At 42.8% G+C, this 26,260-nt stretch overlaps 1 long non-coding RNA gene across 1 annotated transcript; it reads left to right on the top strand.

Moving 5' to 3' along the window:
* The first annotated feature begins 1,367 nt into the window (after positions 1–1,367).
* Positions 1,368–14,789, top strand: LOC142503606 (uncharacterized). Its single transcript, XR_012804051.1, has 2 exons — positions 1,368–1,773; positions 13,284–14,789. It is a non-coding gene; the product is annotated as an uncharacterized LOC142503606 (long non-coding RNA).
* The last annotated feature ends 11,471 nt before the right edge of the window (positions 14,790–26,260 follow it).

Genomic DNA, 26,260 nt, shown 5'->3' with positions numbered 1-26,260 from the left:
TTATATATATAATATAACATAATAAATAATATATTATATAGTATAATATAATATTATATAGTATAATATTATATATATATACGCTCTTACGACGCTTTGCAACGTTGTTTATATGAATGTGTGTATATATATATATACACATACACAACGTTGCAAAGCGTCGTAAGAGCGTTGGATAAGCCGTTTTGGCATTGTAAAAATGAATATAGGTATGCGTTGCATAGCGTTGGATAAGCCATTCGTTGTAAAACGAGGACTGCCTGTAAAATTATTAAAGAAGATACCATACGATTCAATGGGGATGTCTTCTATTTGATAAATATGGTGCTGTTTTGCTCTGGCTTTGCAGCTGGAAGCCATTCATAAATATCCTCCAATGCAGGGGTCGCCAACGCCATTCCTCAAGAGCTACCAACAGGTCAGGTTTTCAAGATATCCTTGCTTCAGCACAGATGGCTCAATCAATGGCTCTAACCGAGCCACTGTTTGAGCTACCTGTGCTGAAGCAGGGACTGATTGAGTCACCTGTGCTGAAGCCTGATTCAGCCGCCTGTGCCGAAACAGGGATATCTTGAAAACCTGACCTGTTGGTAGCTCTTGAGGACAGGAGCTGGCCAACCCTGCCCCAATGTGTCCTGAATCTAGATCCATTCCAGCTGAATGTACTGATATAGACATAATATTGCCTATATATATATATATATATATATATATATATATATATATATATATATATATATCTTCATTTGATGAACATCTCTATAGATGGTAATGCTGGATGGCTTTAATGTAAACTCTTCTGTGTCCAGACAAACACAACCAACAAATGTACACTTAATACAACATGCAGTCCAGACACATTATACCCAGGAATACTATAAGACGTGTATACTATACAAACATATCCACACATATATATACAGTCACGTAGGCAAATACACAATGCACATACGAACACAAACATGGACACACCTCCAAGATACACATTTAAAAATAATACAAAAACCTGCGCCTCACGTATGCGTACGCAAATTCACATGATTGCACATCATAGCCATATGCAAACGGCCACACCCTACACATTCACACAGACACACATGGTGCAAATACACACAGAAAACCCCAGACACACACGCAACAAATACACATTCTTTCCCTCCTTTTTTTTTTCTTCTTTTTTTCTGCCAAAAAAAATAAGCTGCACGCTCTGCCAGCCTGAGCGCTCTGCGGATTCGCACTGCAAATGCAGAGCACAGGGCGTGGTTTTTTTTATGAATCTAAAAAAAAAAAAAAAACTAAAAAAAAAAAAAAACCCTGAAGTGTTTGAGAGCGAGAGAGGAGGAGAGAGGGAAAAGATTAGTGAGGGGAAGAGAGGGAAGTAGTGTTGTGCGTCTGTAAATGATTTATGAGTTGTGGGTTGCAACCTATGCTGGTTGGATGAATGAGGCTCATGGGCCGTTCCTATTCATTCAGTCCTTCTTAAACTAAACCAATACTGCAACTGTATTTGTTCCCCTTTCCACTTACACTTTATCTATCCTGTGTTTGCTTGTTTAGTCCCTCACTGCCTCTGTGTCTTTGTATTTTCCTCTCTCCCCATCTGTATTCTTCCCCACAAACCTTTCTTTCTCTATTTTCTCACTGATATTCTCTCACTCCATCTCCCTCGCCCTCTTTTCTCTGCTGCATCTCGCTTTTTACACCTTTCTCAACATGTTGCTCTTAAACCTTCAATCTGAACAGACGGATGGAGCTGCGCTTTTCACATAAAGCGTAAGTACAAATTTGATTTAAAAAAATATTTGTTGGTTTTTTCCCCCCAGTTTTTCCTTTTTTTTTTTTTTTTTTTTTTAGAAAACCAGGAAGTTTGAAGAACAGCGACTGTGACACAGAAAGACTGTTTTAAGTTAGATTGTGTTGAAATGCCAGGAAATTACTACGGCAAAGTGCAACAAGAAATTTAAAGGGTTAGGTTATCATCCCATAACTACACTTTTTGGGATTGTGGTGTTAACACAAATGCAGCAATGCTTTAATGCAGGGGTTCTTAATTCCAGTCCTCAAGACCCCCCAACAGGTCAGGTTTTCGACTGAGCCACTGATTGAGCCACCTGTGCTGAAGCAGGGATATTCAGGAGAAGGAGTGGCTCAGTGAATTAAGACACTGAAAGGCATTGAGTTTGAATTGGGTGAACCTGGTTCAATTCCTGGTGTCAGCTCTTTGTGACCTTGAGGAAGTCACTTTATCTCCCTGTGCCTCAGGCACCAAAAACATAGATTGTAAGCTCCACAGGGCAGGGACCTGTAACTGTAAAATGTCTCTGTAAAGCGCTGCGTAAAACTAACAGTGCTATACAAGGACATGTTATTATTGTTATTATTGTTATTATTGTTATTATTGTTATAATTATTATTATTATGAAAACCTGACCTCTTGGGCGGTCTTGAGAACCCCTGCTTTATGGTATTGTAGGTATAAATTGTATAATAGTTTGCAAAAGCTCAAGGTCGGTTCTTGAGATTACAATTTGGGATTCCTTGCATGCATCCCTCGCATCCCAATGTGTCAGGCATTTATTTCTCACATCCAGGCGGTTTTTATCCTTGACGCACTTCTGGAGTTGGGTTACCATCAGATAATTACCCCCTGGTTGTAATACCAAATCAGATTAAATACCGCAGCAAACGACCGTATAGAGACATGGTGATTTTATAGGTGGGGCAGCTTTGGAAAATGGCGCAGTGAGACATCGCGTCAGGGGAGCGGTAACATAAGAGTAGGGTGCAGGTTTAAAAAAAGAGTGTTTTGTGGGATTTTTTGGGGAGTCAGCAACATGCCCCAGAAGACGGGCCTGTATCCTTAGAAGTGCTGCAGGCTGCGCAATCGATAAAGCAGGCAACCACTGGACATTGAATCCATTGTAGGGGTGCAGTGATACAAGGCTGCTTCATGGGAAGTGACTACACCTTACTGATTACGACATTGCGTTTCAGACCTTTCCGTAAAAGTTTAACGCTATCAAAATCAATTGCTCATCAATGGGAACCTGTGCCATGGCATTTGTGAGAAACCTCTTTCCATGGCCGACATCATGGATATTTATTTTAATTTCTATAAATTCGCATTGCGGATGCCACATGGCGTTGCCACTTTGCCAGGGTTACGTATGTGAGAAATGACCATCGCAAGATTCTAAAGAGTTGTGAAAAAGAAAGACCTTCCTTAAAGTGTGGGACAGTTACTTTAATACAGTGTGTTTATGTCATCCATTTTGTTTTTTTATGAGCCCAGTGTGCACTGCGTCCAACTCTTGTTATTTATGAAGGAGGCTTCCTAGTTTTTAACTGAAAAATGTATAATTTCAGTGAAAATAATTCTCTCATCCCAGCGCAAGTCAATTGAAGTTTCAGAGATCTCCAGCAGTTTTATCCCAACTCCCCCTGAACAAAGCTTCGAAATGTTGGCCAGTGTGGACAGCGCTGAGCGAATGCAGAACACGTAGCGTAGTGGTAAATATCATGAGCTACGTGTGTATGCACTACAAGGTTAGAAAAACATCAAAGAGGATTGTAATGCTGCAAGTCTCTTTGATGTCACCAGAAACTGGGTTTGAAGCATGGATACGCTATAATATTACTCCCTTACAGGTACGTGGGACTAATAATTAACTGGGCCCTACACACAGCAGAGCTACAGACGCACATGGTCTTGAAATAGTTACAGACTCATTTGAAGGTAAAGTGACTTGCCCAAGGTTACTAGGCTCTGGCATTCAGACTTGAAAAGTGGTCTCCCACTTCAAAGACCGTGCTTTTCCTTAATTTAATCCTCAGTCCTCGTAGTCCCCACTGGTCTCTTCTGTAACTGACCACTTTCTATCTGCCTCTTTCCGTCCTCCCTCTGTCCTTAAGTTGCCAACTTTTAAAACTTTCCTCCTGCAAATTGAAGGAGTGTCAGGAGCGCAGGGAAACAGGTTTGCAGAGGGGATGGAGGGATGCAATTGACATTTCACCTCCAATATATTAACTCAGAGGTTCTCAACTCCAGTTCTCAAGAACCCCCCCCCCCCCCCCAACAGGTCAGGTTTTGAGTATATCCCTGCTTCAGCACCGTTGGCTCAATCAGTGGCTCAGTCTTCGACTCCAGTCCTCAAGACCCCCCGACAGGTCAGATTTTTCAGGATATCCCTGCTTCAGCACAGGTGGCTCAATCAGTGGCTCAGTCTTTGACTGAGCCACTGATTGAGCCACCTGTGCTGAAGCAGGGATTTCCGCAAAACCCGACCTGCTGGGGGCATCTTGAGGACTGGAGTTGAGAACACCCTGTATTAACCTAGCGCAGGGACAAAGTGGGTGTTAATGCGTCCGTACACTTCGCCATTGAGGTTGTTAAGTAAAACCTTGTTCATTACAACGCATATTCTCTGAGACATACAAGCCTGGGCCGGGAAGCTTTTTCATTCTTTTTGTTTGTTTGTTTTAGCAAAATACACATTTCTATCACGGAATGGATCAGATGTTGCCTCTGAGCGCTTGGTCGGTTTTGGCAAATACTGTGGGTGATTTGGGGCCATTTTTGACAAATGTTTTTGTGCATTAAGGATTATCTGTGCAATTCGGGTGCTGTATTAGTCTACAAATAAGAGAATTCCTTGAGGTTCGAATATTTGTTAATAACACAGATTTTTGGAGGTGAATTTTGTCCAAAGCACTATTTATTTGCTCATCTGAAAAACACCAAAACTCCCCTAATACCCATTTTCTAGCAAATAACATACACATACGAGGGATGAAGAATGATGTGGAACATACTAAGCTTTGGTATCTACTATGTTCTTTATCGTACCTGTGACTGTGTAGGGTTGCCAGGTGTCCAATATTGAACTGGACTGTCCTGTATTTGGACACTCTGTCCAGTAAAAAATTAGCGGTAATACTGGACATGTATGTGTATACCGGTATTACCTCTCTGGACATAGTGACCTGACCGGCTTCGAGGGCTGCGAGGTTTCCCTGAGCACGTAGAGAACAGCTAGAGGGCTGAGTAGCTTCCTCCATCCTGATTGGCTGCATTACCTAGTAGCAGCCAATCAGGAGGAGGTGTCATGAGCTTGGGGCTAGGGCCAAGGAGAGGAGGAAACAGCGTGGAGCGAAGAGAAATGAGAGGGGGGTGTGTGTGTCTCGAGCGTGTCACACCTTTCACCATTTTGTCCAGTATTTTTGGAGAAGTCACCTGGCAGCCCTACCTGCGAACCACCTGTCCCTGTTTTGCAATGTGCAATATGCAAAATAAAACATGGAAGTCGTCAGACAAAGTGAACATTCAGTTGTCTCTGACATTTAAGCTGCTTTGATGATGATACAAGTGTCTTCCTGTTTGCAAATAGCTAAACATAAGGCTAAGGCCCCGCTCCCAGAGTCAGCGCACCCGCACTGCAGACAGGCGGTGCGCTGACATACACAGACAGCGATATGCGGTCTGTAGGGAGCCGGAGCGGGAGGTGGGCGGGAGTGGGAGGCTTGACAGGGAGGGGGGGCGTGGCTTGAGCGGAGGGACCCGCTACTCTCCCCCCCCCCCCCCCCCTCCCTCCACGGACTCGGGCTGGAGCTGGAGCTGCTGAGGGTAACTTTAAACACACACACGCAGGCACTCATACACACACACACAGGCAGGCAGGCACTCACGCACTCATACACACACACACGCGCGCACACACAGGCAGGCACACACACACACACACACACACACACACACACACACACACACACACACACACACACACACACACACACACACACACACACAGAGGCAGGCACTCACACACTCAGGCACACACATACACACACAGACAGGCACGCACGCACTCAGACACACACACAGACAGGTACTCACCTGCTTTCACTCCACACTCCTCCCCGCTCCCCGAAGCCTCTCCTCCTCCCGAAGCCTCCCCTCCCCATTGGCTCACAGCCACACCACGTGACGCGTCAACGCTAGGAAACACCATTCTCTTGTGTCTCCTAGCGGCTGACGCGCCACAGCGTGTAGTTAGCTGTGCCGCCAGGGGGGACCGGGACCGGCTCGCGAGGATTCCCCTGCTGGTGGGGAACTCGCGACATGGCCGCCCGTGCCAACGAGCGCAGCGGGACCGAGGCCTAAGTCCTTATAAATGACATTTTGTAGCTGAATGACTTTGCAATGACATTTCTACCTATAAATCACTTTTCCATGAAGTGACTTATCTGCATAAATAATTTACAGCCTAATGTTAGACACATTTGTCTTTGATTGCATACAGGGCGAATCGTGACCCATGGTCTCCGGATCTACCTATGCCCCTTATTACCAGTAGGCCAGCCGTCTGGGAAAAGGAAAGCCATATTAGCTATGGGGTTAGGAAACATGATTGTAGGGGTAATAAACAATTACAGCAATAGAGAGGCATACAAAGAGGCTAATTACAGTGTAGGGTAATTACAAGGGAGAGACTTAGTACTTTGTGTGGTTTGTAAGCACACTGAAAATGTAGAGGAAGCTAGACCAATATTTACCCTTGCATTGCTGGTAGGACATAGTACATTACGGGCCTCCCTGTACTGAAGGTGTTAAATATTAGAAGTTTATAAACATGGTACAGGAACAGGTACTGTTGCACAACAGGTGGTAGGACTAGATATATTGACTAGATATATTGACTAGGTTATTAACATGAACAAGCACGAGAGGTAGGTTTACAAACAAAATAACCTGTTCTTTACACCACCGCACGCCGTTGATGAAAGGGATGAGAACTCATGGTCCAAACTTTAATATCAAGGTTTTCCAATCATTTTTTGGGAGCGGAATATCTATTATTCTCTTGTTTTACGTAACCAAAAACAGATTTTGCGCGACTTCTCAATGACACAGTTGTCACTAAACAGTGGTGTCAGACAGAATGGCAAGTCCTATATCCATGACATTGTAGAGTATCTGGCTGCCTTAGGCTAAATCCCCGCTAGCCCTGATCGGGCTGAGAGGGCGGCGCTTGCGGAGGAGACTTACATATATAGATATATGTAAGTCCCCGCTCACGCGGTGCTCAGCCGCGATCGGCGCGTAGGTAAACAAAAAATCTATACTTACCTGCGCGCTGAACTACCCGCAATGCCCCCACGCCCGCGTACAGCAGGACACCCGGCGCTCATGCTTGGAGCGCTCTCCAAGCATGAGCACGCTCAGCGCCAGCGGGGACTTAGCCTTACTCATCTTCCAACAGTCTTTCTTCCCGTGGTAGTGATGCAACGTCTGCGTAGGGATAAGATACCGCGGCTCCTCTTTTTACCAACCCGCAGCTTGTAGTTTTTTTTTCCTCTGACCTAAGCAAAAAAAGAGGACTCATGAAATATTCAGTTTATACTTTGTTTTCTCAAAACCACCTAAACGTTTCCATCCAGCACAACAGCTGCCAAACACATAGCCAGCCTGTCTGGGTGCGTGGGGGGGAAGCACACAGAGAACTTTTACCCAAATGACCTGACCCACATCCCACCGAGGTCCCTCCCAGCGCCAAATATAAAAGGCACAGGCCACTGCTGGGCATTTGGGTCCTTTGTATACAGCAGCACATGGATAGTGACAGTGAGAGAGAAGAGGGTGGCTGTCTCATTATCAGGGAGACATCCAGTGGTTGAGACAACAGGTTGTTATAAGTGTGAAGATAAAGACTCAATGACTGCAGTGTAATGAGCAATGTGAGATGGGGATAAACCGCTGTAAGAACATTGAGACGGACGTGACCCTCCGACCGCAGTCCCCCTCCCCCCCCCCCCCGTAGTGACACACAAACAGAATGGTGGGACATTAGGCATGTTGATTGCTGAGGATGTCATCAAAGAGTGTGCGACATAGTGACAGACAGAAACAAGGAAGCTGCGGCTTGTGAAGACTGTCTATCTGACTGCAGGGTTACATCCTGTCCTAGAAACACAAGGGGCGGGAAATACCATCAGCTTTATCCCTCCCACCGGAGGGTCACATACTGTAATGACGCAGGGACAGAAGTGGGGTTTCGGTAGCACGTGTGATGGTGACAGAAGGGACCTCACCCAGACTGTCCCTCTCATCAGAGAAATCTGTGCTCGTTAGGTTAGAGTTAGTTGTGGATTAGATTCATGCAGGGTACACTTAATATATACAATTGACTGTTGAGCCAATCTGGATATGTTCTGTTTTGTTGCCAGTTAACTGTTACTTTAAGGTTAACTGAATCTTTCTAAGGAAGCCGCCTGAATTCTTCGTCCTGCAACGTGTGACTGCTGTAGATATATCACATCAGGTGGACTGGCGGTGGCTCTACAGATACTAAGCTTTGACATGGTTCATAGATTGTTGATACGTTAAATAGACGTCAAAATGGCTGGTTAGAAAGATAAAAGATCACACCGTCCCACAAAGTCCCGATAACTCTGCAAAGTCTTTCGTATTATGGACCACGTCAAAATACTTAAACGTTTGCAGGACCCCCATACTTATTCCGTTCGGTTTGTTAAAGAGGCAATCCAAGCAAGCAATTTATTTGGAGAATTTTTTTATTTTTAACATAGGATTGAAGCAGGGGGTCTCCGGGGCTGGACTAAACTCATTTCAGCTCTGGGGCCCCCCTGCTTCCTGAGATACAGACCTCCGTTTGGGGTGCTGGTAGCCACACTGCTCGGCTAGCAGGGGGCGTGTAATGGCGGAGTTTCAAAGCTCCTGCACCCTGCAGGCCAATAGGAAGCCGTGACATCATCAGGTTCGACTTCCTATTGGCCAGCGTGACCCGGCAGCTGTAAACTTCAAACCCCAGGTAACTCAGCCAGAGCTGCTACCGGCTCCCCCTAAGGAGGTCTGTATCTCTGGAAGCAGGGGGTCCCCGGAGCTGAAATTAATGGGGTTCAACTCCCGAGACCCCCTGCTTTAATCCTATGTATTAAAAAAAATCGCTAAAACCATCGCTCCTTGTTGGTCCTGAAACGTTGTGTTTCTCCCTTGTTCCTAAATAAAATGAAAATCTTTTTAAAAGATAAAGTTTTTGTTCAGTTACTATTAGAGGAGATCCCGCTGTCGTGTTTTTTTGTTGTTTTTTTTTTTTACTGGGGTGTCGGCTACACAGGTATTTAAATACATTTAAATCAGAAATTCAGGCTGCTCCTTTTTTCACAGCTTGGGGCAGGAGGGGGGGGTCCTAGTCTAAAGCTGGACTGTGTTATTTGGTAGCTCCTGGGACTGCCGGTTCCCCAGATATTTACTTGTGAAGTTACCGTTTTAAAATCTCCCTCCAGGGGAAGCTGTGGGCGCCAGATCCCGTTGGTCCTGCGGGCCAAAAGGAGGCCACCGTGTCATCGGTTGCAGCTTTCTATTGGATAGTTATTTCCCTTTAAACACCAGGAAGTAACACCGGGAACTTCACTGGCTGGTATCTCGGAAAGTGGGGGCTCCCCGGAGATGAACGTAGTGGGGTCCAGCTCTGGTTCCCATGCTGTAAAAAAAGGAAGACGGGATCACTGCTATAAGTTTTCAGGGAGCATTGCTGCATCACATTGCACACAAGCTGATTGTACTCCTCTGTTCTGTATCAACATGGGTTTAAGCTCCTTGCAAAGAAACTATCTCACCCCAAACCTTGAAATCTACACTGTCCTGTCTGAGTGTTACTCTGAGACTGTGCTCTCTTTATCTGTACCTGTTACTCTGAGACTGTGCTCTCTTTATCTGTACCTGAGTGTTACCCTGAGACTGTGCTCTCTTTATCTGTACCTGTTACCCTGAGACTGTGCTCTCTTTATCTGTACCTGAGTGTTACCCTGAGACTGTGCTCTCTTTATCTGTACCTGTTACCCTGAGACTGTGCTCTCTTTATCTGTACCTGAGTGTTACCCTGAGACTGTGCTCTCTTTATCTGTACCTGAGTGTTACTCTGAGACTGTGCTCTCTTTATCTGTACCTGTTACTCTGAGACTGTGCTCTCTTTATCTGTACCTGAGTGTTACCCTGAGACTGTGCTCTCTTTATCTGTACCTGTTACCCTGAGACTGTGCTCTCTTTATCTGTACCTGAGTGTTACCCTGAGACTGTGCTCTCTTTATCTGTACCTGAGTGTTACCCTGAGACTGTGCTCTCTTTATCTGTACCTGTTACCCTGAGACTGTGCTCTCTTTATCTGTACCTGAGTGTTACCCTGAGACTGTGCTCTCTTTATCTGTACCTGAGTGTTACCCTGAGACTGTGCTCTCTTTATCTGTACCTGTTACCCTGAGACTGTGCTCTCTTTATCTGTACCTGTTACCCTGAGACTGTGCTCTCTTTATCTGTACCTGTTACCCTGAGACTGTGCTCTCTTTATCTGTACCTGTTACTCTGAGACTGTGCTCTCTTTATCTGTACCTGAGTGTTACTCTGAGACTGTGCTCTCTTTATCTGTACCTGAGTGTTACTCTGAGACTGTGCTCTCTTTATCTGTACCTGAGTGTTACCCTGAGACTGCGCTCTCTTTATCTGTATCTAGATGGTCAGTAGTACATGTTATCCATTATACTGCAGTTATGTCAAAATCACCCTGTGCTCAGTTTTGTGCACAGACTTTGTATTACCTGGGATACTCTGCATTACCCCTCTACCAAGCATCTGTATACCACCCCTTACTTGTTTCTTGTGTGTAACAGCTAACATCCATGCTGTCTAAATTACACTTTGCCACGATGGCAAGAATGTGTATCATGCTCATATTATACTGTAGCATCACTTTGTATAAGGCACTACATAATGATATTAAGTATCTCAATACAGTTTCATTCTCCTCAGCTGCATCACCTTAGCTCCACTATACAGACTCTCCCAATAGCTGAAATACTGATTTTGTTTGTCGCCTATCCGTACTGCAACCGTGGCCAACTCCAGTCCGTAAGGGCCACCAACTGGTCCGGTTTCCAGAATATCCCTTCTTCAGCACTGGTGGCTCAGTCAGTGGCTCCGTTAAAGCTGAAACAGGGATATCCTGAAAACCTGGCCTTTGGTGGACTGGCGCTGATTATTTACCTCTACCAGTTATTACTTACTTCTACCAGTTATTACTTACCTCTACCAGTTATTACTTACTTCTACCAGTTATTACTTACTTCTACCAGTTATTACTTATCTCTACCAGTTATTACTTACTTCTACCAGTTATTACTTACTTCTACCAGTTATTACTTACTTCTACCAGTTATTACTTACCTCTACCAGTTATTACTTACTTCTACCAGTTATTACTTACTTCTACCAGTTATTACTTACTTCTACCAGTTATTACGTACCTCTACCAGTTATTACTTACTTCTACCAGTTATTACTTACCTCTACCAGTTATTACTTACTTCTACCAGTTATTACTTACCTCTACCAGTTATTACTTACCTCTACCAGTTATTACTTACCTCTACCAGTTATTACTTACTTCTACCAGTTATTACTTACCTCTACCAGTTATTACTTACTTCTACCAGTTATTACTTACTTCTACCAGTTATTACTTACCTCTACCAGTTATTACTTACCTCTACCAGTGATTATCTGAAATGCATTATTTTGCCTTTTACTACATTTGAGAACAAATATGTTGAAATAAATGACATTAGAATTAATTAGAAAATAGCCTTATTTTAATAATAATAATTTATTTCACATATCACTTTTCTCCCAACGGGACTCAAAGCGCGTCACAATTACAGCATAGCGCGCGGTACGCAGCACATAGGAATTGTACACAGCCCCTGCCCAGCTGAGCTTACAATCTATGAGGCACAGGGAGATAAAGTGACTTGCCCAAGGTCACAAAGAGCAGACACTGGGAATTGAACCAGGCTCCCCTGATGTCCTTGTTTGCAGAGTCAGTGTCGTTACTGAGTCACACCTCCTTCAATGGCTGTCTTTAAGGAGAGTAATTAGCCACACGTATTCTTCATGGACTGGAGCACTTTGTATATTTGTATCCTTTTACGTGTTTGGGGTATTGACACAATGTGTTTGGTGTGCACATCAGATTCTTTCTATATTAAATGTGACCTTTTAAGACATTATCTTGCAAATGTCGGTAAGATTTCGACATATTCTGCTGTTGGTTTTTGTTTGTCTTTCTCTTGATCAATACAAGTATAAATTGTCTTTTGGGCAGGATTGAACTCAATGAACATATGTCTTTTTTCAACTTAATCTACTATGTATGTATATGTTATATACTCATAAAAAAATATTTATTCAAAGGAGCCATCAGGAAGTGGAGGAGGACAGATTCACACAGATTCACACAACTCCAGTGGCAATACAAGAAGCAGCGCAGTACACGAAACAGCTGCTCCTCGCCGTGACAGTAACCCATTTGGAAATATTAGTGTGTATGATAATAACAGAGAGTAGCACAATAAAATACATCCGTGCATTGACTAGTGACAGGCGAGCTGCTTGGAAAGTGATGGTGCGTCTTTCATTGAGACCGTGGTTACATCAATGGAGTAAATGAAATAAAACTCGATGCATTTATACAAATCGGTGGGTTACATTGTGACTCTAAAAAAAAAGTACAGTTTCCAACATCATAAGGGCATTTTTGTAACAGCCGCATTTTTGACGTTTGTTGGTGCTTTGGGGGTTGGAAGGGGTTTCTGGATTTGTCTTCATTGGCTGCTACATAGGAGTTTTGCCTTCTGTTGGATCAGCATTACAGGACCGTGTAGGAGCCCCAATGTTGATCCAGATGGAGCTAGAACTTTTTTTTCAGACAAGTATAATACTGTATGTTATGTAATGTGCAGCTTTTCATCATTCAGATCTGAGCAGAGGGAGAGCTGTATTTGAGTCGGGAAGATGAATGATAGATGTATCTTACAGTGTGTGAGGAAGTACAGGGAGAAATGAGTGTGTATCCAATATTAAGATAAGAGTGACTGATAACTGTATACATGAAAAGTAATGCATCCATGAGTAATACAGGAATCGGATTAATGGGACAAGTACTTGGGTGTCTTTTGTTAACTTTTGAGCTAAATGCAAAATATGTGTCTGTAAGCTATACAATCAGAATGGTAGATAGCTGTGGGTCTAATAGAGATATCAGCTGAGAGATAGCTGGGCTTTAGACACAAGGAAAAGGACAGTTGCCAGGCGCTTGCTCCCTTGTCCCACTTTCCTAGCCTATGACTCATCCTGGTAATGTTTTGTTAGAAACCATCTGTGTTCAGTTAACTCCTAGGTATCTCTAATGCTGAATATTTCCTATTCATTGCAGGTGGTGGGGCTAATTGGCACAAGACTGATGGGCTGGAACCAACACGTGACACTGGAGCATGTGGAAGACATGAGACATTGCTGACATCTATAAATACGGGATCTCATGCCACTGTAGAAGCTTCTCAAACCCTACCACTTCCAAGAGTCTATTTATCTCATTGGTTTCATTGCGATGAGACTCGTTTGATTCCTGGCCTCTTCCATTTTGCAGGGGACAGTAGAGAGGCCAAGGAATTCTATAAGACACAGTACAATATTGTGGTAGCACTGGTTGGATTGCAGAGCTCTCATGTTGCTGGGGCTGGTGCATTTCTTTGCCTTACCCACTCTGCTGGATTCCCGCCTCCTATGTGTAGCCGGATTTCTGGCTTATATTTCTGTTCTGCTGGTTAGATTCACACTCTCGCCTTCTCGGGCGCCGGTTGGATTCCTAGCGTGCTCTAAGATTGATAGCATTCCTGTCTTCATCACGCTCTTTGGACCCTGACTCTCGGCATCACACGTTGTGCGGTGTTGTAGAATTCCTGGTTTCTCGTTCTGCTGAACTTGGTTGGATCAGAAGTCTCACGCTCCAGTTTTTGCGCTGTGACTGGTAGGATTCCTGGCAGAGTGATTTGGAAATGTATGGTACAAAATCACATTGCCAGGGATTTCCAATCAGTCATAGGCCTATCATCTGCTGTGAGCCGGTTAGTCACTGTGTATGTGGGTTTGCGTGTGTGTACGTGTAAAAAAAGTTTTCCAGACATCTGGACTGCAAATACTGGAATACATTGTACGACTACATGTGTTTGGATACTGAATTGAAAAGTAGGACTTATTTTTAAAAAATGTACAAAGCAGAAGTGCATAGAAAGAGGCGAAACTAGAACACACAAAGGTATTACAAGAAGATCCTTCAGAGGGGCAGGACTTAGCTGGCTCTGTGAACAGATATTTTAGGCTTTATGTTCACAGTGGCTAAGTTCCACCTCACTGGGAAACTGTACCTGGTACTCTTGAGTACTATACCTTGGATTCAATGCAAAAAACTGGTTGGTAAGTAGGAGCATCAAAGGGCCTTATACACTTCAGTTCTTCATTTATATACACAGTAGGTCACTGGTATGTTAGCATGGTCAACTTACATAGACCTCCGCATTGCTAAGAACATGAAATGACGTCAACCAATATGTACAATACAAACACTCATACAATAATATGCCCTCTGATACATGTATGTCTTGAGAGAATGTGCAGGCCTCCAATCTTTCTTGTTGGACATGTTCCCGAAGTAGCTGGAGAAAAATAATCAGATTTGTATACTGTCCTTATTTGTTATCACTAGAGAGGTGAAAAAAATAGCCTGGCAACTGCAAGTAAGGCCAATATTGCTGTTTTACAAAGTGTTTAAAAAACTTGAAATCTGCCGATCTGATTAAAGCCATTCAACCTCAGCCATTCTGTACATTTTGCCGGGGAATTGCAAAAAAAAAAAAAAAAAAAAAAAAAAAAATTACAAAAACATAAATATATTTATCATCATCATCCCTTGTCGATCCACTGCTGGATGAAGGCCTCCCCAAGGTACTGTGTTTGCAGGCCTCCATTCTCCACGTGGCTTCAACAGTTTTTTTTCCCATCCTCCCATCTTATTTTTGGTCATTGTCTTGTTTTTATATACACTATATATATATATATATATATATATATATATATATATATATATATATATATATATATATATATATATATATATATATATATATATATATATATATATATATATATATATATATATATATATATATATATATATATATATATATATATATATATATATATATATATATAATATAGCAACTGTAAATATTACTGTATGTTCATTTGCATGTCTTAGACAGGTCTGCAACCCTGTCTTACGTGTATATATATATATATAGTGTTACTGTCGCTCTGCGCTTGTGAAATATCACATTATGCGCTTCAACACACATCACTGCATTTCAGAAGAAGAATAGAAGGATAGGGACTGTCCCACGAAGTGTTCCGATTGTCCTACTTGATCTTTGGCTTTCATTCTGTATTTCATACCCTTTGGAGGACTCTCATATGTCTCCCAATATGTATATAGGCACAGGAATAAATGTAAGATCCATCAAAGTTAATAGGTTTGTACTTATTTCTGTTCTTATTTTTGTGAACAAATTAGCTTGTTAACAAGAGAGAGGGCTTATTTTATATCCACTGAAGTGGGTGATCGGGCAGTTTTATACCTAAATTCCCCCTTGACTTCAATGGGGAATTACGCCCAAAATGGCTAATCGATCACTTCGGGGAGTAGAGAACATGCCCTATCCCAGGAAACTATACTCACTCATAAGTTTACCTTCAATAAACCAAGAATAGCTACAGCAGTGATTAGCACCCCTCAGGGGCTCCACAGCCGCCAGGGGGGGGAGAGCTGGGACAGCACTCCCAGCTGTCCCAGGCCCGCGGCACCCTGCATAGCAGTGACCCGGGGGCTCCCGAGCTCAGCAGCAGCAGCCGCCCAGAAACTGCTATCCTTCCTCTCACTGCCTGCTCCGGAAGTCGCGTCAACGTCCGGCTGACAGGAGGGAGAGGAAGGATCGGGTAAGATCCCTCTGAAGGGGGTAGGGGGTGGTAAAAGTGGGAGTGTGTGTGTGTGTGTGTGTAAGTGGCATTGTGGAAGAGTGTGTGTGTAAGTGGGAGAGTGTGTGTAAGTGGGAGAGAGTGGGAGTGGGAGACTGTGTGTGTGTTTTCAAGTGTGAAGGGGAGAGACACGAGAGATGGAGAGGGTGGGGGTTGCACGGGTTGGGATTCCCCAGAATTTTACAATCAAATTCTGGGGTTCCCTAACCCAAAAAAGGTTGAAAACCATATAGCACAGGTAGTAACAGCACATTCCCCTACACACCCTCCGTGCATAGTATCCTGCCGGATTCGCACTCAACAGGAACAAAATTCCAGTGCATTTGTTGTCCCCTTACCGTGCCTATCGACCTCAACCAACCTTTCACATAAAAGAAGTGCGGTGCAGGTTGTAACGGAATACGCTATGTCTTTCCCTATATGCATGTTCTCTTGCTGCACTCAAATCCCTCATCCTCAGGCCAGAAGCACCTCCGATCCTTTACAGTACAGGCTTCCTCAGTTCACAGCTCCTGCAATGTTAAATGTGGCAGTGCCAACATTTCTGTACACCTTCTGTGCCAACTCAACAAGCCGTTACATGTTACAGGTAACCAGCATCACACTACTGGGCTCAAAGTCTGACGCTTAGCAGCTTAGGGCCGTTCTATAGTATGTGCGGCCGTGCGCGCTCGCGTGCCTGGTGAACGTGAGTGCACGTGACGCACGCTTTTTGTGTGTATATGCTGTAAGCGAGTGAGGTTCTATATGTATGTGTATGTATGTGTGTGTGTGTGTGTGTGTGTGTGTATATATATATATGTGTGTGTGTTTAATTAAGTTTTGCACGGTGTAGCACGCGCACGCAGTATAGAACCGGCCTTATGATGTGCACACTGGCATGACGCTTTCAGGCTCAAGGGATCGTTTCATGTTTGATTTACAAAATGTATTTAAAGAAAATAAACTAAGTTTGAAGACTCTGTCATATTGATTTCTCAACCTCCATTTATGCGAGTAATGATTTTACTACCGGAAGCAAGCGAGTAAGGTTTTGTAAGAGCGCCTCGGCATTACGCTCGCATAAATGTTGAATGTCGTGAAAAATAAATATTTTTTCAAACTTGAATGCGGTGTTCATCCTTATCTCGCACTTCCCTGCCGCACCATCCGTTCGTCTCGGCAGAAACAGGGACCAAAAAAGACAAAGCACTACTTTCCAGCAGTTAGAAATGATCAAAAAAGCAGCGTTCATCTCTGCAATCTGGAGTACCGTCATTTGTGTCCGGCTACTAGAGATGCTGATAATTATTATATCTCACACAGACGTTTTCTAACTCATGACAGTGGCGTGATATCTTCTCTCTGTCGGATGTACTCTCAGCAGAAGGTTTTTTTTGTCGAATGACAGCATTGTGTAAAACAAATTATTTTGTTTTTGAATTTCATAATTTCAATAGTATACATGTTGAGTAAAATAAATAAATGTTGACTTGATGACAGTGCACGTTCGATATCTGTATATACAAGCACTTTTTGAAATAAGGTTCTGTACAATGTACTAACTTATTATTCCATTGTGTGTTCTTTGTGATCACTTGACAACATCACTTTTTTGTCTCAGCGGCAGCTGCGCTGTCTGTACATTTCCTGGTATATGACAGGGTGCCATTCAGAGTTAGGCTTTCATGCCCAAACTTGAACATCTAGTAAATATATATTACTTCTAAAGCAAGTGTTAAAAAGGTAAAGATATTTGATGAGCGCTTTAATGAGCAGTGACTCCAAATTGCCTTTCTAAATGGGGCTTAGCAGACCGCGTTTGAACTCCTTTGATGGTACATAAATATACAATACGGGGTTTGTTGACAGTATGCAAAGGTTGGGCCACCTAAAATAAAACTGAGCTCATGCACGGATCAGACAGGCACCTTATAAGGACAACGGTCCATGTGTGAGTGCACAGTATCACTACTTTTGCTTAACAAACTTCTAAGAGTCAATGTAACAACGTTACAATTGTGGTGCACAAAACCCCCCCAAAAAACGTACCGTATGTATCACAGAAATCAATAGGATTTTTTCTAAGATTCATGTGGAACGATGCATTTACACCACTTTTGCCTTAAAGCAGCATTTCCGCCATTTCTACCCACATTTCATTACAGGATTGGATCCGGGGGGTCCCGGAGGTGAACCACACTGACTTCCTTATTTCCAACTGGGATTTAAATGGCTGTCTAATAGGCAGCTTGAAATTGGCCAAGGTTGCTGCTTTGAAACATATGTCTCATAGTTTGACTTTTTTTTTAGAGAGAGAATAAAGGAACTGCACAGTCAGTGTGTGGCTAGGGTTGTTAGGTGGCTTCTCCAAAAATATTGGACGTAATGGTGAAAGGTGCGATACGCTCGGACACACACATCTCTCTGCTCCATGCTGTTTCCCCCTCTCCTTGGCCCCATCCTCAGATTCCTGACACCGCCTCCTGGTTGGCTGCATTACCTAGCAGCAGCCAAATCGGTATAGAGGGAGCTCCCCAGCCCCCTAGCAGAAGCTGTGCTCTCTCCCTGCTCGGGGAAATTCCACAGCACCACAAACCGGTCAGGTCACTATGTCCCGAGAGGTAATACCGGACACATACATGTCCAGAGAAATAATACCGGACACATACATGTCCAGAGAAATAATACCGGACACATACATGTCCAGAGAAATAATACCGGACACATACATGTCCAGAGAGGTAATACCGGACACATACATGTCCAGAGAGGTAATACCGGACACATACATGTCCAGAGAGGTAATACCGGACACATTCATATCCAGAGAGGTAATACCAGACACATACATGTCCAGAAAGGTAATACCGGACACATTCATATCCAGTATTACCTCAAATTTATTATTGGGCTGAGGGTCCAAATACAGGACAATCCGGTTCAATACTGGACCCCTGGCTACACTGTGTGTGGGGCTGTATTGTGGGAACCCAAACCAAAATCCTGAAGTAGACTAAATCACGGCACTATTTCACTCTCTAGCAACATTCATCTTCCAGAAACCCAGCTGACTCGAAGAGGTCTGAAAGCCGACGAAGGAGACGTGGCAGGAATTGAATTAGACAACCTATACTTCAGGAGTGCTTTGGGCCTTCTAAGTAGGCCAATATGTTTCTGACATGGTGCTACCTTAAAGTACACCCCATCATTTATTTAAATGCACCCAACCAATGTATGTGAGACGCATAGTCCTAGAAAACATTTGCAACATTGTAATCATTTATGTATTTACACGGAATCTCTATTGTAGAGGTGGCCAACTGCAGACCTCAAGGGCCACCAACAGGTCAGGTTTTCCAGATATCCCTGCTTCGACTGAGCCACTGATTGAGCCACCTGTGCTGAAGCAGGGATATCCTGAAAAGCTGACCTGTTGGTAGCCCTTGAGGAATGGGGTTGGCCAGCCCTGCTGTAGTGTCAGAAGCAAGTCTGTATGTAGACGAATAATGCAGATACTAACATTTTGAGTGAACTGCAGAAAAATGTATGGAGCAATAGGTCTTGAACTAGTGCTGTCCACTTCAGAGGCCAGTATCTTAACTAAATACGTCTCCATTGTTAAGACCAGGGGTGTAAAAATCTCACTGGCACAAAACATCATATTTGTCAAAGAAAGAAAACAAATATTTTTAATAGAACTTTTTAAAATTGTTATTATTATTATTATTATATAAATCTGGTCTTTTCCTGTCCATGTCACTGCTTCCTTTTTTTATTCACTGGGGTGAACAATAGGCCTGTGTGTTTCCGTCTCCTGCAGCAGGGGAAGGGTTAAGTAAGTGCGTTGGATAGGATCATGTAAAAACAGACAGACTCTGAGCAGTGAAGGGTTAACGAGGAGCGGAGCGGTGCTGGGCGGGAGAGAGAATTCCCAGACAGACAGGGGATCCCAAACCCAACGCAGCGTCTGAGTCACCGAGGGAGGGGCGGCTGTATTACCAGTGTCTCCCTTGGCAACCCAAGCAGCCGCTGGCTCTTTGAAGTGGGTTTTGCCCCTGGCAAATGCAGTCTGCCGTTCCCTCGCCCGGCGCCAGCGGATGCCCTTTCATCTCTGGCAGCCTCCAGTGTTCCTTCCCACCCTGATGGAAAAGAGGGACAAGTTCAAGCTAGATGGGCAGGACTTCACACCCAGATCCCATGGCAAACGCTCTGTTTGCCACCACAACTGCACCTTAACTACAGTGTATTTATTACTTCTAAATTACACACGTGTGTGCGCACATATGTTGTACTAGTGGTAATACATTCCTCTGATATATATACAGGCAGTCCTCGGTTATCCGACACAATGCGTTACTCAAAATGGCGTTGGATAGCGAAACGTTGTAAAGCGAAACACGTTTTCCCATAGGAACATTGTTTAAATGAAAGGTTCCGTTTCTGAAGGCATTTTTAACACTAAAATACACCAAATATTTTATGCAGGCAATAAGATATGCAGCACACACATAAATTATATAGTGTCTATACTGTATTATATATATAATATAACATAATAAATAATATATTATATAGTATAACATAATATTGTATAGTATAATATTATATATATATATACGCTCTTACGACGCTTTGCAACGTTGTTTATGTGAATGTGTATATATATATACACACATACACAACGTTGCAAAGCGTCGTAAGAGCGTTGGATAAGCCATTTTGGCGTTGTAAAAATTAATATAGGTATGCATTGCATAGCGTTGGATAAGCCATTCGTTGTAAAGCGAAGCGTTGTAAAACGAGGACTGCCTGTATGTTTGATATACGGTGTGTATATATCTGACATGCATACAACTCTATCATTAAAACCTCTATATCTATGTGTAGCTTTGTCGCCTATCTATATAGGTCGGAGATGTCCAGCTCCGAAATCCCAAATTAGTGAGATTTGGGAGTTGTGGATAAAATAATACAGCAGGCATAAGCTTACAGTGCTCCGTGTTAAAATGGATTAGTAAAGCGTGACGCATTCCGCTCATTTGTATGTCATTACCCAGAATAAAAGCACAATCCCAGCAATCTCTAACCCCAGACCCCTCCACATCATATATATATATATATATATATATATATATATATATATATATATACATACATACATACATACATGTAGAGGTATCAGTACCGTGTTAGCCGAGCTTCAATAATCAAAAAAATAAAAAAATAAACGGTATCATCTATTTTTTTATTTTTTTGATTATATATATATATATATATATATATATATATATATATATATATATATATATATATATATATTAGTGTCAAAAGGAGTGCTACTGAGCGTGGCCAAATGTATACAACAAAAGACAAAAATACTCAATGCTACATCCAATGTGACAAAATACATAGCTAAATACTTCAATATTAGTATTCTCATGAATGAGGGTCATTTAATTAAACCCTTTGGCCAAATTGTTATAAGCCTGCAGCCGCTTCAAATTAATAAACACACAATCCTAACTAAATTACCCGTATTCATGAGAATAAATTACCCCTGTTCGTGAGAATACTAACGTGACGTGGCTGCTGGCTTAAAGCGCTTTGGCCAAAGGGTTTAACTAAATTTCCGTATTCATGAGAATACAAACATTGACGTCACTACCCAGAATCCCTGATTGGGATTGGGCATTTTGTTTCCGGATCCTGTGAAGCTTCTAGGGCTAGTTGGCCAAAGGGGGGAAAATAAGTATTACACTTACATTACAATCAAACGAATACCATATTACCATTTTGTGGGAGAGCTGTTCCTACACATGAACCATTTTGTTTCTGCCGCCATGAGACACATCTGTTCCATATTTACCTTCTGAAACCGCATGGACTAATTAACATGTTTATGGCCAAGGACTTAATACTGTGTTTTTACGACACTCACAACACCCGCTTTGTGCCGGCAGAAGTAACGAACAGTAAAGGGAAAATCTCTCCAGCTGCAGAAACCGCACACTGAATGCAGACAGGGGAGGGTGTTTTGTGCCATAGAGAGAGCAGATGCTGGCAAAATAATGGAGACTGTATGAAAGTATTTACCTGTGTGTGTGCTACAGCCACTGAAAAAATCCAGGAACGCCAAGAAGAACCCCCCCCCCACTGCAACAAGGATTTATTCCTTCCAGTCATAAGTAAAAGCACAAATCTAACGAATGTATTTACTGCGTTAACTCAGCTACCGATCCGATCCCATATTTTACAGCCGCTATCTGCCTCTGAGCTTCTATTGTTTTGAGTTCAAGCATAACACTAGAAGTGTGCGAAACTTTGGCATGAGGTCGCAAACCCTGCAAAAAATCGTCCCTTTGTTAGTCAAGAAAAAAAAACAGCGGCCGCTAAGGCTGGAATTATAGTGAACGCGATCGCGCGCCAATGATAATTACCTGTCTCCCCATGACAGTGCATGTAGTGCGGGTGCGTGCACACGGCGGAGCGCGGTGGCGTGACCGTATTTTGAAAAGACAAACAAAATTGTCTTTCCAAGCGTGGCCGTGTTAACGTCCACGTCACGTGAGCGGTTCCACCAATGAGGGCGAACCAGCTTCGTGACGCGTCCGCCACGCCACCCCAATCTCCTGCAACGAAGTTCACAGATCGCTGGGGCTGCAGGAGTGCGCGGGGCTATGCGCTCCGTCACGCGAGGCTATGCGCTCGGTCACTATATTAGCGTTTGCAGACAATTTGCAATGCATTACAAAGCGCCGTCAGCGTACATCGCAATATCATTTAACATGCTAATTTGCAAAAAAACAATCTCTAAAATCGCTAGATTCGTTTCCTGCCGAGACTATAACAAGGGCACATCCACCATGTTTTTCTACCTGGCGATAGTTTGCTGAAAGCTTACCAATTTGGCGACGTTATTAGCATGTCTGAGTTTGGCGAAACCTTTTGTAGGTAACCAAATTTGGGGGGAAAACACTTCATATTTCAGAAAAAGTCTATTTATGTTAATCCTCTGCCACCCAACTCTCTGTCCAGGCTTTTATAAACACTTTTAGCTACCTATACTTAATGTAAATACAGGCATACCCCGCATTAACATACGCAATGGGACTGGAGCATGTATGTAAAGTGAAAATGTACATACACTGGCGACACACTTTATTCGAGCTCGGCTAGTCCCACGAATTCGGGTATACCCGGGTGTATTGAGATTTGTGACTGTTTTCTGCCCGAGTGCATTGGGTTATTTTCCAGGCTGGGATTGAAGCATTTTATTCCCGCTGGCTGCAATACTGCACAGTATATATATATATATATACTGCATTACAATTCATGAATTTATGCCATCTGGTAGACACGCGAAGCATTGCAGCCTATTAAATCCTAATCATTATCATTTAACAGATCAGCCGCCCGTCAGCCAGGCATGAACCCAGGCTGGGAAGGCAAACGCAACGGGGCTTGTCAGAGGTGAGGAGCGGCGCATTCCAGGTATCTGCCAGGTACATACTGGGTATTTGCTCGAATAAAGTGTGTCGGTGCAGTAAAGTGAAGCACTACCCTTTTCCCACTTATCGATGCATGTACTGTACTGCAATCGTCATATACGTGCATAACTGATGTAAATAGCGCATGTGTAACAGGCTCTATAGTCTCCCCGCTTGCGCACAGCTTAGGTACAGGTAAGGAGCCAGTATTGCTGTTCAGGACGTGTTGACAGGTGCATGCGCGGGCTGCCGTTTGCCTATTGGGCGATATGTCCTTACTCGCGAGTGTACTTAAAGTGAGTGCCCTTAAACCGGTGAATGTCTGTAAACAACAAAGAAACAAAAGGTCCGTGGATCGGTGCTTCCAAATCCTGGCTACATAGTAACAATAGGGCAATGACTGGTAAAAGAAATCACCTTGCTTGTAGAAAAAACGGTTAAGGCATCATGGAGTTTGATGAATAATAAAGGTGTAATGCTCAAAATAAGGGGAGGTATGTATACAACGTCCTGGTTGATAATACAGGTGACTACTGTTGATAAACAGCACTCTCCGGTTCTCTTCCTTGTTGGACTGCCTCCCTAGAGCTTTTAACACTTGCAACGTCCAGCAATATTCCTCCCACTGCAGGAAGCCATAATGTGGTAAGGAAATGGTGGTACTCACAATCAGACGCCGTCCATTCTGTGCTGGCGTGCCTCACGCGGTGTGAATATGCAGGAAATCCGGTGAGAGGAAAAACGGGGCACAGCAGCAAATAGATGACAGGGCTACAATATCGAAACTAAATAAAATCAATTTAATGAAAAGGTGACAACATGGCACAGATTGGGTAAGTGAACCCTAACGCGTTTCACCCTTCTTTCAGCACTTCATCAGAGTTTGACACATACCCTATGTCACGTACTCTCTGACGAAGCGCTGAAAGAAGCGTGAAACGCATTAGAGTTCACTTACCCAATCTGTGCCATGTTATCACCTTTTCATTAAATTGATTTTATTTAGTTTCGATATTGTAGCCCTTTCATCTTTTTTGCAGCTGTGCGCTGTTTTTTCTCTTACTGGATTTCCTTAATGTAAATAATTCCCATTCCCAAGAAAGTACAAGTAAAAAGCGGCTGTTAATATAGAAGGCGGACAGTGCAGTACGTATGGACTCTTAGGCTTTAATGGTCGTTTGCAATATTGCTACATGTCCCATTGCAATGAAAAGACGTACTGAAAATGTTCAAGATGCAATTTAAAAAAAAATATATATATATATATATATATATATTCCATTCAATATGTGCATCAATACAATCTGCACACTGACAAGTGATTAGATAAGTTGCAGATCGATCCATTCTCCTGTAATCGATCGCTTGCTCTGGTTATGTAATTTAGTTCTTGCACAGCATTGTGGGCAATGTAGTCCAGTAATATTATGTGACTGGGCAGTTAATAGATAAAATTGGTGCACTGCTAGAGAGTGGGCGGGGCACAAGAGCTAGAGCCTATCAGAAGGGGAAGGGGGCTGTCACTTTGGAAATGTTTCCTACATTAGAAACTTTAAAAATGTCTTTAAAACAATTTTTTTTTTTTTTAAATGCTACAAGTATTTTCTCATATTACAGAACTGGTTTATTAAAAAAAAAACACATGTAGGATATTGCTTGAACTGCTTTTATTAAGGTCCTTTCTGACTCATGCAGAATACTGTAATAAAGGTGTGGTACAACAGCGCTTCTTGCTGGATGGCTGGGGCATTGCAATTCTTACTGGCTCAGAGCCACCCTTGAAAACAGTGTCCCTGTTGGCTATCCCCAAAATATATTAAAATTAGCTCCACAGAAGAAGCTTGTGGTTAATGGATAATTATTTCAAGTTGAATGTGAACAGCAACTATAAACCTGTATTTCCTAGTCTCAAATTCATATTAAAGTCTTCTCATGTCATATCAACTTTCCGTTTACTCAAATGCCATGAGGTCTGTCCTCTTTCTGCTGATCCCAGAAGACATTAACTCATCACTTATTTAAGCATTACATTGTATAATTATACCATTATAAAAGGTAACACCACCCCCCTCTCACCTCTGATGAAGACACGATGTGCTAGGGACTAAGTAATGAGACATTACTTTATTTCAGGGCTTTTGGCATTTGCAGGCGATTTTTGTGCAATCAGATATACCGTATGTACTACAAACCAGTGAACCAGAAACCAGACAGCCACTTGAGGATATCTTTATATTTCATTTCACAGGGTCAAAAGGTGCAAGCAGAATAGAGGATTTTGGAGTGGGTAAAGATTTGAGAGAACAGAATAGTGAATCCCAATGTTTTGGACACAGGGTGATGCAGTGCACACATGTAAACGCTCTTGCACTCATTTACACACTTAGATAAAATCATCCTCAGCTTTAGCAGGGCGGCAAATGACAAAGTACAAACATATTCATGATACATTAATGATAAATTCATGATTTTCTTTCCCACAGGAACTGACAAATATCAAGTACTGATATAACATTGTAGGTGTCATAGCAATTTAGATTTGCCATAATAAATACGGTGCTAAACCAATAATGCATCATACAAGTTAAGTAACACAGCAGGGAGAGGGAGTAGGGGGTATGATAGCTTTTATGGAATCAACAAGTAGTTGATATGTTACAAGCTTTCAAACCTCTTTGGGCCCTAATAACCATGAAAGGTTGGAAAGCTTGTAACATATCAACTACTTATTGGTCCAATGAAAGGTATCATACCCCCTACTCCCCCCTTTGTTACTACATGGAAGAAATGACCCACACTGCAACCCACCCTTCTTTTCATATAAGTTAACACATTCCTACTAATGCAAGTACTT

This window comes from Ascaphus truei, chromosome 10 (assembly GCF_040206685.1).
Source record: "Ascaphus truei isolate aAscTru1 chromosome 10, aAscTru1.hap1, whole genome shotgun sequence".
In the NCBI taxonomy this organism is placed as follows: Eukaryota; Metazoa; Chordata; class Amphibia; order Anura; family Ascaphidae; genus Ascaphus; species Ascaphus truei.
This window is presented reverse-complemented; position numbering and strand designations above follow the sequence as displayed.